Consider the following 16482-nt stretch of genomic DNA (forward strand, 5'->3'; position numbering starts at 1 on the left):
TATTTAAAACAAAAACTAATTAAATAATTTAAATGTTGAATGACATACAATGATCAATATTATTGTTAATTTAAACAATATAAAACAATAACAGCCTCATTCTTTAAAAACTAAAGCAAAGAAAAAACCAAGTATGAAAACAATAGTAAACGAAATCAACAAGATAACATCAAAAATAAAAATTGTATACATTTAAATTAATTGATGGTACATTTCGTCTCAAAAAAAAAAAAAAAAAAAAAAAAATATAAAAANCAAAAAAAAAAAAAAAAAAAAAAAAACATCTATAAAAATAATAATATTAGATACAATTAAGTTATTAATTAATTAAATTATTTTTATGGTTAATTTGTCAAATAACACTCCTGTAAGTTAATCATTCAGTTAATAGTATTTGTGAAGTATTAATCGAATCTTCCAAAACATGAATACTTAGCTATTAACATTAAAACAACTTCTGCTACTGTCTATAATTTCAACGATTACATTTTTTTTTATTCGGAGGTCATTGCGGCTCTTAAATAACATATTACTTTTATCTACGATTAACTTTATACATATATTGTTATAAATCACATCTTAATAGTTGAGATGGAATAATGTAGAAAATTTGATCAGTACTTTGATTAGAAACCTAGAATAATAATATTGTGAAGGTTAAAAGTTATGTCATTATCATAAATCAGTCCACACTACACTAAAAAAACGAACTAGTTGTGTCGATTCAATTTTATAATCTCTCTAAATTCATTGTGTGTTTTACAGTTATCATGAACTTACAATTAACGGTTTCGATATTTTATTATTACTATTTAAATAGAGTTAAATTACAATCAAATTAGAAAAACGAGTTAACTGATACTTACAATATATTTTAAGGTCTTGAGTCATAAAATTCATCAAAAAAATGTCGTAATGTACAACAACACTATATCTCATTACAATCGAATGCCGTTTTAGAACCATAAAATAATCGATTAGTAATATTTGATTATACAAACAGAGATTAAACTTGAGTAACACAGAAATTAAATAGAAAAATGAAACAGTCGCCAGTGCACTATGACGTCCACTAGAAGTTATGTTTACCAGTAAAAGTAATAGATAAAATTAATGAAAATCACTTATCATTTTTTTTTATATGCACTTTGCTAATGACCAATGCTATCTCTACTTGCGAATTCAAACAAAAAATTTTTAGTGTGGTTAAATTATGAACATAGTTCTATCATTGAGCTCACTTTGCATTGTGTGTAATCACGTATTTACTTAGTAAATGTTAAATGTTTTTACTTTATTAATGGCTCTTTTATTCCTTTTAACAATTAGGTTAAATGTAAACGTCGTACCTTAAGTTTGTTTTGTAAAGTAATGTGTTTAGGCGAAATTACGGAAACGTTATCAAATTGTCAAGGTTTACCAAATATTACCTAATATTTTTTGGCTAAGTAATTTGTAAAAAAATAAAAAATAGAAAGAGAAAAAATAATTACATTTACACAAAAGCTAACATTAAGCTTATCCATAAAAAAAAAATATTGTTGAACTTTGTCTTGGGATTTAAATTATCCATACTATCAGGGTACACATGATACAGTTTCTACTTTCTATTTACACAACTGTAAAATAAATACACAAAGTATGAGTTTCCAGACAAACAATATACAAAGATTTTTTAATGTCATAATTTCAATCCAATGGCATATATGAATTATTTAAAGACTACAATGAATTTTTTTTAATAGATAATTTTTCAAATTCTTCAAATTAATTTATTTTTTAAATTTAAATTTACGTTCATAATTTTTTATACAGGTGTTCAATAAGTAATGAAACGGGTAAATTGATAAAAACAATGAGAACAATAGAAACCCGTTTCTTTACCTAATGAACATTCTATATAAGTTTTTTTCATTTTTGTTAAAACAACAATTATTTTAATTATTTCTTGTAACTTAAATTTCAATGCAAATAATTATTTGTATTATCCGTTTTTTGCTCTGTACAAAAATATGTATATTAGCTTTACAGTTGAACTTACTAAATTTAGTTCGTGATTAAGACCGCATTGTTAAGATTATAAAACAAATTGCATTTAATCAGAGAAATTGTTTTCATTTAACTGAATTTTTGTTAAACACGATATTTAAAGATAATACTGTTAATAAATTTATAAATAGGTAACTTATTCTATAATCATACGAAAGGCTGTGTACAATAATCAATCTAGTAAGACAATATAAATAATTGGAAAGCATTGAATTGATACCAATTTTCCTTTGTTATAGGTAGCTAATTTATAATTTAGATAAATAGGAATAAAAAATAAAAATAAATGATAACATAATAAGTTAGTGATTATTTTTAACATCTAAAATGTTTTATACTGAAGTCTCCTTTATTCGTGACGTATTCTTAGTAATCAATTAAACTTAGCAAAAATCATATGAATATTATTTTAGTCATTTTCAAACTAAAAATTTTTACGTCCTATCTAACTAATGATCAGAGAAAGTTGAACAAAATTTCATAATCACCATGGCAGGCAACTAGACAGAGATCAATAAAATCAAATCCAAATACTTTGAGAAAAAAAATTAATTGCAAATAATAAATTTGTTTATTCAGTCGTTTCTACCACAGAAATCTAAAAATAATAATCTATTCAATTAAAAAAACATATATATATATATAAGATGGAATAGATCTAATTGACAACTTTTATAACTTATGATAAAATTAAAATTTTTCTGTAATATTTTTTTTAAACAATTTTTACATAATTTTAATAATAAAAAAATAATTTTTTTAAAATTTGAAAATAGCCGTTTTTCAGATCTTTACTTACAAAAAATGCTGATGAGTTGACGAGTTAACTTTAGGATAAGTACATATCAATTATTACTTACAGGTATTTTAATAAACCGAGTGAGTATGTAGCGCGGGTGGATAGAGTTTGTATTGGTGTATATTTTTAACGCATACTCCACCTGTGCTATATACTCGTTACATGTTTTATGTATTAAAATTCTTATAAGCCAATAAGTACTTATCTAAAAGTTATTATCAACCTAAAGATGTTGTTGTCTTTTGTAAGGAAAGCTATAAAAATGGCTATTTTGATATTTTCAAAAAAAATAAAAAGTTATAAGAGTTGTAAGTTAGATCTGTTCCACTTGTATATTCTTAGGATTAAAAACAAATAAAAGTTACTAAAAGTGTATAAAAATAATTGAAATTGTAATGAAAAATTAGATAAACAAATAACTTTTTAAAGGAATTACATTTTTTACTGCAGGCATAGTTACAAACTAGGACAATTCGGGCGCCATCGATTTGGTACAATCCGTTCAATCAGATGACATTAGGGCGCCATAAAAGTAACGCGACGGAGTTTCAAGGAAAATCAATTAAAGTATGTTGTTTTTAGAAAGAGCCGAGAAGGACAAATTTATGAAAATTAATTTGAAATGCATAAAGGAAAATAATACCTTTTAATTAAAAAATCAATATAATAGATATATTATTTCTTTTGATCGTATTTCATGATTTATGTGCAAATTTAACGTTAAATATTATTATTTTTTTTAAATTAAATTTGTTAAAATCATGTAAGATTTAAAAATATTTTAAATTGGTCTTTTATAATAGTCAATAAATATATTATTTAATTAAATCAATAGAAGTTCAATAAAAATATCAATTATTTAGTGTAATGAAGTGAAAACAAATAATGTATACTCCAGTAAATAATAATATATTCATAAATATAAATAAACATGAAACTTAAGATATTGGTGATAAGTTAAAATCCTAAAATCAATAATGTTAAATTCAAATACTCTACTATGTAGTTAAGGTTATATGTTAATTGAAGACGGATATTCTTTCATATTGAAGTATAATATACTACAATATGATAAAATTGAATACAAATACCATACATTCAATAATATTGTATTCAATTGATTTCAAGATAAAAAGTCTATATCAATTTTATAAGCAATTTTTAAAAATATTAAAATTTTTATTGCATGCGAATTTTTGCCCATTGAATTATAGCCATATGGTTTAATTTTTTAAATAATAGTTAAATATCAGAACTATGATTTTTATAAAGCTGAACACTAATTAGTATGAAAGTTACTATTTAAGTAACTTTTTAATTTAACTAGTTAGTTTTAATAAATTACTAACTTAAAAAGATTAATTGAATGTGTAAAATAATCCTAATTTAACTTGTTAAAAATAAAAACTAGTTATGATGTATTAATAATTAATATAAGCAAAACGGTCCTACAGGTCTAAGTACATAGACAGTTCTTGTCCACCTCATTAACAACTAATAATTAATATTGAGTATTTTTAGGAACGTTGTGATAATATCGATTGTTTCTTTCAATATGACTACTTTTTTGTATCGATATTAGTACTTACTTTTTATAGGTAACATATCAAAACATTATCAATTAAATGTACAAATGTTACAAGAAATAAATTTTTTAAAAATTGTTGACCGCGAATTTTTTTTTTTTTTTATAAAAATATAATATTATTAGGTTTTACTATGTCAAAAGATCACNTCTGTTACCACTTTTTCTCAGCTCTCACCGAACGGATTTCTTTCAACGATACGTCAAAAGATCACAAATCGTATCTAGTCGAAGACATTACCCTTCAAAATTGAAAAAATTTCCCTCGTTCCCCGTAAATGGGGGAAACCTCCAAAAAAATTACAAATTTAAAAATCGCTAATTTTCGAAATTTTTTCAATTTTTTTAAATAAAAACTGCCGTAACTTTTTCAAAAATGAACATGTCAATATAATTTTTTTTTATATAGATGCTTGATGTCTTTACCTATCATTTAGTTTTTTTTTTTATAAATTTGACCCTTTATCTGCCCACAGGGGGGGATTTAAAATGACAACTTTTTCACAAAAAATTAACTTTTTCAACTTAACTTTTGAAAATGTTCCGGAAGGTCTGACACTTTTATATATATCTTAAATTAAAGCTAATGTAATATACTTTAATTTGAAAAAAAAAAAATTTCACCTCTGGACTTGTCTTCATGGTGAAAACGGCTACCGAATGCTATTTTTGTGTGAATATTTTCGATTTTATAATTTACATTTTTTACTTGAAAGTGCAATAACTTTTTGAAAAATGTATGGATCAATACAATTTTTTCATGAGAAATAATATTTTTTAATAATCCCTTTTTCATTCGACATACTTTATCTTAATCAAGATATTAATAAGGAACTAGCAGATCATGTAGCTTTTGGAATAATACACCAATTTTTTTAAAATTAAACACTATCTAAAGATTTGCATCGAAGCGTTTATTTTTGATAGTGATTTTAATCACTGTCAGATATCATTATACTTGATCCAACTATGCTGCAAACCCCCTGTGCTGGGATTTTTATTATATTAAAATTAATACTTCAGATGTTTCACAAAGTTAGTTTTTTCATATTTCTTCTGCAGCAAATTTGGTTAAAACAATTATAACAGCCGGATTAAATGTAGTATCCTTTTTATTAATTATAATAATTATTAATGATAATTATCATTCTTAACACATTGAAGTTTCCTAAAAAACGATTTACTGTATTCTGACAAAGTCAAAATTATAATAAAAATATTTATAAAAGTAAAAATTCATATTTCATTATTATCTATAAATATTTAGTCAATAAACAAGTTAGCTTGGTTGTGTAAAATTTAATTAAAAAATGAATAAACATCTTCAACTTACGAAAAAAAAAATAACACTAATTAAGTATTTTAATTTAAAATAATTTTATCAAAAGCATATTTAGGGGTAGCGCGAAAGTGGACATTGTCAAATTTTATGTGAAATGTCTTATTAGTATGTTACTTTATTTTTTCAACATATCAATTAATTATAATTTTTTTGTGTGATATTTTTAGGCACATACAAATGATTTTATGCCCAGAAATTACATATCAAATTGAAATAGTTTAATTTTTTTACATGTATTTGAAACCATTTATATTAATTATTAATTAAAAATAATATATTATAATTTTATTCACCAAAATATTTTAATTAAAAGAATGTATAAGCAACATAATGAAATAATTCTATGTAACATTGCATTGAATTTGAGATAATAGTTGATAAAGTAAAATTAACTATATGATAAACTAACAACTAGCAGTTAAGTTTAAATTTCTTAATTTAATTGTCAATTAAGTTTTCAAAAAGGCACATAAATTTACGTTAAACTTATTAATTAGTGAATTAATTAAATATTGAACTTATAATAATGGAATTGTAGTAAACTTTATGTTATTAATTAAAGAAATAACAAGAACAGCACTTAATCATAAATAAATTAGAAAATTGCATAACTCCATGAGAAATACTAAAAAATATTTATATAGCACAATCATTTTTTTAACAAATTAATATCTAGAAGGTTTAAACGTCATCTTAATTAATATAAATGAAATAACACTTTTTAGTATAACAGATTAACAGAATATTATTATTTTTAAATGATCTTATTATAGTGGACTTTATTCTTGAATGATTATTAACGATTTGATGCATATCAGCGTATTCAAAATTACAGCATAGTCACATTGCGCTTGAATAAAAAAGATACATTTTATTTTAATTTACGCTAAGCTTTAACTAAATGTTCAATCCTTGTGCTCCGATCATAAATTAACATATTGATTAGACTTAGTTAAAATCTGAATTAATAAAAGTTATTTTAAGTCGTGCTGAGAGTATTATTAAAATTTTTTATTACCATCAGCATTAGCATATAGTTTAATTGTATTATTCGACATTGCAACAGCAGAGTGCTCGTGTCCGGTACAATGTTATAATTTAAATCATGTTAATTTATGTTCCGGATAGGATAAAAAGTTTTGTAAATTTCATGGACTTTTAATTATTTCAATATTTAAGGACAGAGAAAAAGATATGTGACTATGATTCCAAAACTATTCACGTAATGCAGGAAGTCTTCCAAAACAATGCCAACTCTAATGGCCTTATGTCCGTTCTCACGCCTCAACACAATATATGGATAAATTATGATATCTTTAGTTGTTGTAAACATAGAATTAAGTATTGACAAAATTAAATATTACATAAATTAACATTTAACACATTCTAGACACGAAGCTACAATACTAATCTCTATTGTTGAAATAATTTATGTTTGTACCTATTTTTTCTCATCAAACGATTTCTCGACAACATCAAGCAAAAAACACAAAAGATCAAAGCACAAACAATAGTATTTAATTTTACAGGAACAACGTTATCCTTAACGTTGTTTAGGCAAATATTAATTTGTAGTATATTAAAATCAACTATTATAACATTTATACTAAAGACATTTATCATTATTTTTAATGACAAATTCAAATATTTCGAAAATCTTAGGAAATTTAGGTAAAGAACAATTACTCTTAATTGCATAATAATGTAGTTGTAGATAAAAAAGTTATAATTTGCGGTATGGTAATTTTGAAGGATTATTTTAGGCGCTTTTTCCGGTTTGTAATAAAATGCTTTTAGACGGTTTTCTTTTCTGTGTAAACATAACTAGTTGTGAGTCATGACGTCGTGGAGCAAATTTTCGATTATATTACGGTGACAGAACATTATAATTTAAACTTAGTGTAATTTTAATAATTAACGTCATTAATGAACTCGAAACCGCTATAACTAAACTATCGGCTACGTCTTAATGCCAGACGGTAAAATAAATGTCAAAGTTCAGCTCGGAATATTCAAGTATTGAGATGAAGTAATAAAAAATACACATCCATATTACAACATGTTTATGGTTAGAACAACAATATATGTAATCATTTTTAAGGATAAATTCTATAACAATACACTTTGTTTTAGGACTACTAAGAATCCTTAGCTATTGCGACGTAGCCTTCGAAAATCTTTATACCAACCGTAGACACGGATTTTTAAATGAGGACTCACAAAATATTTCACGATTACCAAACCAAGTGCATACTAATTTAAGGTATCGAAGTTAGAAAAGTACTATTTGTGTTGTTGCATACTTGATTTCGTTAGTAAATTGATTAATTTGTTTTTGAATGGTCAATACTAAAAAAGTATTGATGACCCAAAGAAAGTGTGCATATTAATGAATTATCACATATATTTTAAACAAATTAGTAAGACCGACTAAAATAAATATTATCATTCAAAGTTTAAATATTATTTCTCATTATAATATCGTTTTAATTGTAAAAAACAATTTTAATATTACTGGAAATTTATTATTAAAAGATGAATTCCAATTATACTATATTTAATAAAAATATTAAATCTTGAGGTGGCGAGGAAATATATGTAAAACTCATATTACTTGTAGAACTGTTATATTAATACTAAAATAATAAGTAAATAAAATAATTTAATCTAATTAATTTTAGTTTTGATAACACTATCATGCAAAATAACACAAAAAAAAACATGATGAAGATAATTAATACTTGAATAAATCTAAAATAGTTGTAATTATTAATCGGAATTAATAATAAAGGTATATAATGAATATAAATGGAGTTATAGTAATTAATTAACAATATCATGTACCAAGAACGATGAAAAAAAACAAAAAATAACTTTTAAACTCTATATTAGATGGTCAAGTAAATTTTAATACAATTTTATAGTCGTGTTAATCTAAAAAAGTGAACAAAATAATACTATAAAAGAAACAAGCTTTTAATTATCGTGAATAGGTAATCAAAAAACTCTTTTTCACGGCCGTATGAAAAAAAAACATTAAATATTTGATTAAAAATCAAATTCTTATCTAATAATTGATTAATTCTTATACATTATGTAATCTATACAATATAATCGTCATATTATATTATTAAAAAAAAATCAGCATAAAAATTTTGAAAGAAAATACTGTTCATTAATTAAAAAATTTAATTATGTAATTTGATAATAGGTCAATTGATCTGTTGCAATAATAATTTGACAATTTTTTGCAAGTATTTTCCTAGGACAACGTTTATATGAATAACGTAAAAAGGATCATTATATTAAGTTGTGGTGCAAGAAGAATAAAGGCCAATTATATGGAAAGAAGTTAGCAATGAATTTGAGTGAAATATGAATAAGTGATGAAATACAATCAAGAAAAACGTTTGCGAATTTGTTGAGTTAACGATTTCATAATACGTCAGGTTTCAAAAATCAATCTACATAATAAATTAACATAAAATTATAAATAACTAAACTTTTTTTGAAAATAATTTATGAATTAAACCTTTATTATTATCTGATTATTTGACTTTGAAAAAGACGATTTATTTAATTTATCAAATCAGTAAGTATACTGAAATTATCATAAAATCTAAAAAAGTATACCACACATATTTAGTTTATTTATCAATGAAAATTAGTTTCGAGGCTGTTAACATTTTTATATGCTTTTATTTTTTATATTTTATATTATAAGAAATCACATCGATGGTTAAATAAAAAAAAAAGAGTTAAGTAATTTTTTGGTGATAATGAATTAATTATCTAATTAGAGTACTATTTTACTATAGAGTAAAATTTATTGAGTATAAATTTACAATGTAAAAGTTTGATAATTAAGTCATTAATTGCATTCAAAAAGTAATAGTGAATAGAGATAATTTAAAAAAAATGTTCAAACGGTTCACCTGAAAAAAGGCAAAAATCCACTTAATTCTTTTGCGTACTAAGTCATCGATATGTACATTAAGTTAATTGTTTTTATTTTTCTAAAAATGTATAAGGTCTTCAAACAATACACTAACATTGTTTATAAATTAAGCTTTAACAGATAGTTAATCACATTAAACTTTTCTTATAAATAACCACAATATGTTAATATTTTTTTTATTAGAATATTTAATCATTTAAAATTACTCAGAGACTATAATGCTAATATATAAAAGTTCCTTCGAGCTTAATCTTGATACAAAATTTAATATATTGCAGCGTTTGTAAACGTCTCATAAAACGGTTTATCCAAAAGCAATTTTTCTTTTATTAACTACGCAATAAATATACTGTGAATTTCAATCGCCCGAAAACTTAATTAAGCTGATATAATTTTTATCTCAGACCCGCAGCATATAACGTATGTAGATTATAGTGTGTAAATAAATAATTAATGTGCATCATAGAGTGTATAATACCATCTACCGGTTTTGCAACGATGAAAACAAATTGTTTTAACTAAAATACTTTTAGCTAATTTATAGTTTAAATAATCCTGGTAGATAACACAAAAACTTAACTCAAAGTTATAATACAACTATATAATTAAACATAAGGGAATTAAGTATCTGTAAATTAGGAATCCACATGATATACTTTAGTTTACTATTTCACTAAAATAATTTAATAAATTATAATAAACACATTGTATCTAACAATACAATTATATTAAAACTATTTTTCATTATACAATGAAAGTTATAATCTAACATTAGATAATCAGTAGTTATCAGATACTTTGAACGTTATAAAGTCAATGTCATTAAAAAAACATAAAATGTGAACAAGGGTAAATTGCTGAAAATAATAACTTGTTATTTAGATGAAATTTAAAATCTAAATGCTACACTAGTAATAAATCACAATAACATGTTTGTATATATAATGAATTTGAAAAGTTAAAAAATTAAAGATAATAAATAGAAGACAAACATTCATGTTTTATTTACATAGTAAATGAGAATAATTAATTAAAAACTCGATTTCAAAAATTGTACAACGTTGATTAATAAAATATATTAGTGAGATGTTAGTCAAGGTTTTAGAACAATATACGAATCAGACAATCAAACCTTATGGAAATATAGAGTTCATATAACAATACACATTTTCAAATAGTAATAAAATAGCAATTTCAAGGTGACCAAAGTAGTCTAATGTTTAATCATCTTAACGCGAATTCAGTTTATGACGGGAATTTTTGCTCTACATTTTCTAGTATAAACCACATAAATACCTACTAATTTATTGTATACGAAATTATGAATTTGGAATAAGTGTAGGTTAAATGTAAGGAACAATATTCTTCAAAACAAAGATAGTGCACTTACCAATATATTAATTACTTAAAAATGTCTAACATCAAACTCCATACAAACAGTTAATTTATTTGAGTTTTAAGTAAAATAGATAATTTAATTTTACTCATCACATTAAAAACAAGAGATAGTAAAACAAAAAAAATATCTATTTGCTGGAGGTAGAAATTGCATCTAATATAGTAAATTTATTTAATTAAAAATAATTTCAATTTTCATTAATTTATACATCCAAATAAATTATATACTCTTCGTTTTATCATGACTATCAGTACAATGTCTAGTGTTTGTAACTCATAACAAATATAATCTATTAAAAAAGGCATAAAAATTATATGAATATCATCACAACATCGATATTACTCTCACGCATTACGTGTATAATTCGCAATAATCATAAAGCAATAATCAAAAATACATTCAAACTAGACGGTTAACTTATCTCATATCATAGATAAGTAGGATCAAACTATATCTCATTGATAAATAATAAATAATAAATTTTTTTAATTTTTGATTTTATTTTCAGTCATTAAGACGTGAACTTAGATTAAAAAAAGGAGAACTGTAATCATAATTTAATTTGTGTATTGTTACAACAAACGTACAATTTTATAGTAAAATCAGGTGAAAACTCTATATCAAAATGTTGTTAATAGTTAGTTACTGTTTTGACTATTTTATTATTAAGAAAAAAAAATTATTAAGTTTTAATTCACATTACTAACAGAGTTTGAACTAATTGAAAAAGAAATAATTCTAATATTCTTAACAAAAATTTCGTTTAATATAGGTTCCTAAAAATTTTAGTATTTAATTGTAAAAAAATTAATACTCCTCTTGAGACTTCAGCCAAACAGTTAGCCTTGAACCACTAGATTTTTTAATGATTGAAGTTTTCTTTATAAAACTATAAGTAGCATTATCGAGTGACCAGTATTATATTCTTGTATTAAATTTTTAAATACACCACGCAATATTAGTTCTAAATCCCTCTTTTATATATCAACTTACCATCAAAATTATAGTTACATAAACCCAATTAATATATATTGAATATCTACTACTAATAATCAAAGATTTCTATTTTTTTTATCAAATTATTTAGTATAGCTTAAATGTATTATTTATTAGTGGAATTAATTACATTTGTTTAATTAAAATTTTTAATATTGAAATATTTAACTAATTGCATATATTCTAATAATTTAACTTATTGTATTTATCTAGTTATATGATGTACTCTATGCATCTCAGGGCGTTATTTCTTAATAAATAAATGTGATAACATCACTTTTTGATAACGTCACTAGAAGGATAAAAGAGTGTATCTTTCGGTTAGAGTGTAAATATGTATTTTGCGCTGATACAGTAATATTCTTTTCGATATACTTATTCACGATTTTTTAGTAATTTTTGTTGCTTTTGCGTTTATTTTTATATAGAATATATTTTTCAATATATTTTAGTTTTACTTAATATTTGTAATTTTAAATAAATACAAAATATTTTTATAACGCACCATATATTATTTTTAAGGGGACTTTGCCGCCAAAGCAAAACTATGACTATGGCGCTATTTTCATTGTAAAAATTGAAAAACATTTATATATAACACTTAGATTAGTAGCAAAAATAATTTATTAAACTAATTTTCAAATAAAATTTAAAAAACTATAATGCAAGTTAATTTTAAAAGAGTCCAGAGTAAATAAAATTGACAAGGTAATTATTGTTGTAGCAATTATTACTCCAACAGCAATTTTATTTAAAAAAATAGTTATCCTGTTACATAAGTCCCGCGTTTAATGGTCTTTAGGTATAAACTGTTTGACATAAGAATAAAAAATAAAATATAATCATGCTTTTTAAGTAAACCGTATTTAAACTTGTCAAATAAATAAATCTAATCATCATAAATGCGTTCGAGAGATGATTTATGGACACATTAAATAAGAAATAGGTGTAACTTAATACAATGATTTTTATCTTTATGTAGTATACTACAAAATATCTAGCACCTCCTTCCACAAATAATCTATTAAATTATACAAGTTTAGAATGATGAATATTTTTTTTTTGTTTCATAACAATTATTGGATTTTTCTCCAGTTTTCTTTAAAATTATTAACCTATAATATTGTCTATAGTAGACCCTAATAATCATTTGATAGAAAAATAAATATAAATAACTTATTTCTTTTGTTCATGATTTCATACTTCAGAAATAAATACTTTAAGTACGTCGCTTCTGACATCAGTGTTTTAACATAAATATATTAAAAATTAATTAATGGTTCCATTTCCATAATGAAAAAAATATTAGTTTTAATAGTTTCTTTTAATGACAAATACAATAAAGTCATTATACATTACATTTTTAATTTAAATAAAAAGTAAATATTTTATTATATTGATTAACTATAAAATTTTAAGACAAATTTTATACCTAACGGACAATTTTTTTCTTCTTGACGCAATATTTAGAAAGTTCAAGTTATTCAAGTACATGCATACCAATCAAATAAGTAAATACATCATTCTTTCATCTTTCGCTAACATCACCTGTTGATTATAGTGATACCAATAATTTAATTTGTAACACTGTAGGTATAATTTATAGCAAATAATTCGGTACAATAATATAAGTCGTTCATCTTTATTTCTAGTCTAAATAATTTTAATTCCTTCGATGATATGATATATTATTATAACGGGGTTATTGATGCCATACCTATTACTAAGTAGATAGTCATCAAAAACAAAAACGCTGTGATGAAAAAAATGTCAAGGTAATCTCTAATTATACATCATTAATGTTTATAAGATGTATCTTGCTCATTTAGTAATTTATCCATTTAATATTAAAAGTGGAAACTAATAATTGCTTCAATTAAAAATTTGATTAATTTGTTTCATATCGTAAGAAAGTTAGAGATTAATTCAAATGTACAAATAATTAAATTAATGACTATAATCATAACCATAATACCAATGAATACATTTGTTCAATTGAAGTCACAATGTTAACGTTGTAAGGTAAATATATTCAGAATAATATTGCGGTAATAATATTCAATTTTTTTTTCATTCTCACTAAGAAAAATTTCACGATTTAACCTAAATTGTTAGTTACCCTCTTCCTTAATGAGAATCTAATCTCATAACATTCTATTTTAATTTTAATAAGGTTGAATCATCATAATGTTACACAACCAAATTAATCAATATATTTTAAATTATACTTATATATACAAACAATAATTGTATCAAAATTTTTAGATTTATGTAATTAAAAAATATTCATTGAAATTGAAAAAATTATGCAACTTGATCTTAAATTAGAGTTCTATTCAAATTAAACCAACATAGATTAATTACCAGTCTATGTCATTATATAAATTTTATAATTAAAAGAAAAATCATCTTAAAAATTAATGTTTTCCATTAGTTAAACTTTTCAAAAGGAAAATAAATAAATATGTCATTGAAAATTAAGATTGCATTATTTTATAAATTTTAGCATACTACAAAAAAACTATATAATGAGAGATATAATTTGTTATTTATACTAAAATAATACGTATTTAACAGTTAATAAAATTACATTTTTATCAACAACGATACAATTATTTTTTCTGAACAGTTTTTAATATATATATGTTTTATAAGACTTGTATTTTCATTGAATGTTTTAAAAGTAAAACTACCTCTTTTATAAAAATATGTATAATTTAAATTTGTTTTTTATCAACAAAAAACCTGATAACTTACAATAACTGATATCCGAACTGTTGAAATATAAATAACAAATTATAATTTAATTAACTTTTGGGATTTTTTTTGTAGTAAACATATTTATAGGTTTTCAGATGGTTCTTAATTTATTTAACTGTAAAAAACAAAATATTTCACAAATAATTTTCAATTTAAGCTTAAAACTGTAAATGTTAATAGACATCAATCATTAAAAATACCAAAAGATATACAAAAAGTTTTAATAGGTATCATGACAAGTCATGATTAATTAATGATAAAAAAATATGTAATATTATTTTGACTTAAAATTTCAGTTAAAATATAAATTGATTATGCTATTAAATTAATCCTTATCAATAAAGACAATTTTTAAATTAAAATATTGTTGTCTCCAAAAAGCAGTGAACTTATGTAAACATTTTGACATTTTACAAACATTCCCTTTTTTTTTTTTACAAAAAAATATTTGTAAAATATTAAAACTGTTTACCGCCGTCTATTTGTGATAACTAGAGTGTAATTTTTTAAACTTTTTAATCTCTTGAATATTCCCTGAACACTGATGAAATATGTTCAAAATATAAAGAAAACCGAAAATCTTTAACTTTTTTAATAATATGTGTTTTAAGTTTAAATTATTTAACTTAACTCGTAAATTTTAATAACTAAATGGATGTTTTTGATTCATAAACATGTTTTATCCAAATATAATATATATTTTCTTATTACGTATGACAAAAAAAAAATATCCAAATATTAAATACCTAGTACAAAAGGTAACTTTCATAAAGGTTTCAACTACAAGTTGAATAAAAACCATTACATAAACAATGAAAATAACACATTAAAGTTTCGTCAAATAATATTATTATTATTGCACACCATTTATTTTGATAGGTGCTCAAGGAACTTTAAAAATGATGCTTATCTATAAAATAAAATCATTATAAACTTGTGTTATACATCTAAAATAAAATAAATGATATTTCTTTGGTGATGAATCAAGGATCTTTTTTTATTGTTAATTATGTTTTAAATTAAATAACAATATAAAATACGAATCAATCCACTGCATATTTAAATGTTTAATACTTTTGCAGCGGATTGATATTTAAAAAAATTTAATTAAAATATCATATATACATATATCAAGAAGCGTAAGATTATCGTATCATATTACTTTTCATATCAAACATATCCTCTTATGGGTTAAAATATTTGGTGAAATCATGATGATTATTGAATTTTTATCGTCAATGTCCACGAAGAACAATGACCAAAATCATAAATTGTATTACTATCAACTTATAGAACAGTATTAAAGTTTTTATGTTATCATCTTAAAAATAATAAGAAAAGTAATTCGAGAAAATAAAGAAAATTTATCTTTTTTCTAAATGTCACTCAAATCATTACAATATGTAAAATAGGCTAAATATTCTTTGATATTCAAAATATGTTTAAATATTCAAAAAAAAAAAACTTTTTGCTATAAACTTAGCGGTTGACAAATCATTGATATTTCGTACCCTCGTCAAACCCTATAAAGTCTATAAAAAAACTAAAAAATCTAAGAATCCGCTTTGTAAAATTGTTGAAGTGTAATGAATTA

General features: G+C 22.7%; 1 protein-coding gene and 1 long non-coding RNA gene across 3 annotated transcripts in view; both read right to left on the reverse strand.

Annotated features, from left to right (window-relative positions):
* LOC126907527 (E3 ubiquitin-protein ligase goliath-like) overlaps positions 1–16482 on the reverse strand; it is a 45052-nt gene that overhangs the window by 9479 nt on the left and 19091 nt on the right. The window lies entirely within an intron of this gene.
* On the reverse strand, positions 343–3087 carry LOC126907562 (uncharacterized). Its single transcript, XR_007704563.1, has 3 exons — positions 2849–3087; positions 867–1619; positions 343–634 (listed from the first exon to the last, which is right to left on the reverse strand). It is a non-coding gene; the product is annotated as an uncharacterized LOC126907562 (long non-coding RNA).

This window comes from Daktulosphaira vitifoliae, unplaced genomic scaffold (genome assembly GCF_025091365.1).
Source record: "Daktulosphaira vitifoliae isolate Bord-2020 unplaced genomic scaffold, ASM2509136v1 Scaffold_5, whole genome shotgun sequence".
Classification (NCBI taxonomy): domain Eukaryota; kingdom Metazoa; phylum Arthropoda; class Insecta; order Hemiptera; family Phylloxeridae; genus Daktulosphaira; species Daktulosphaira vitifoliae.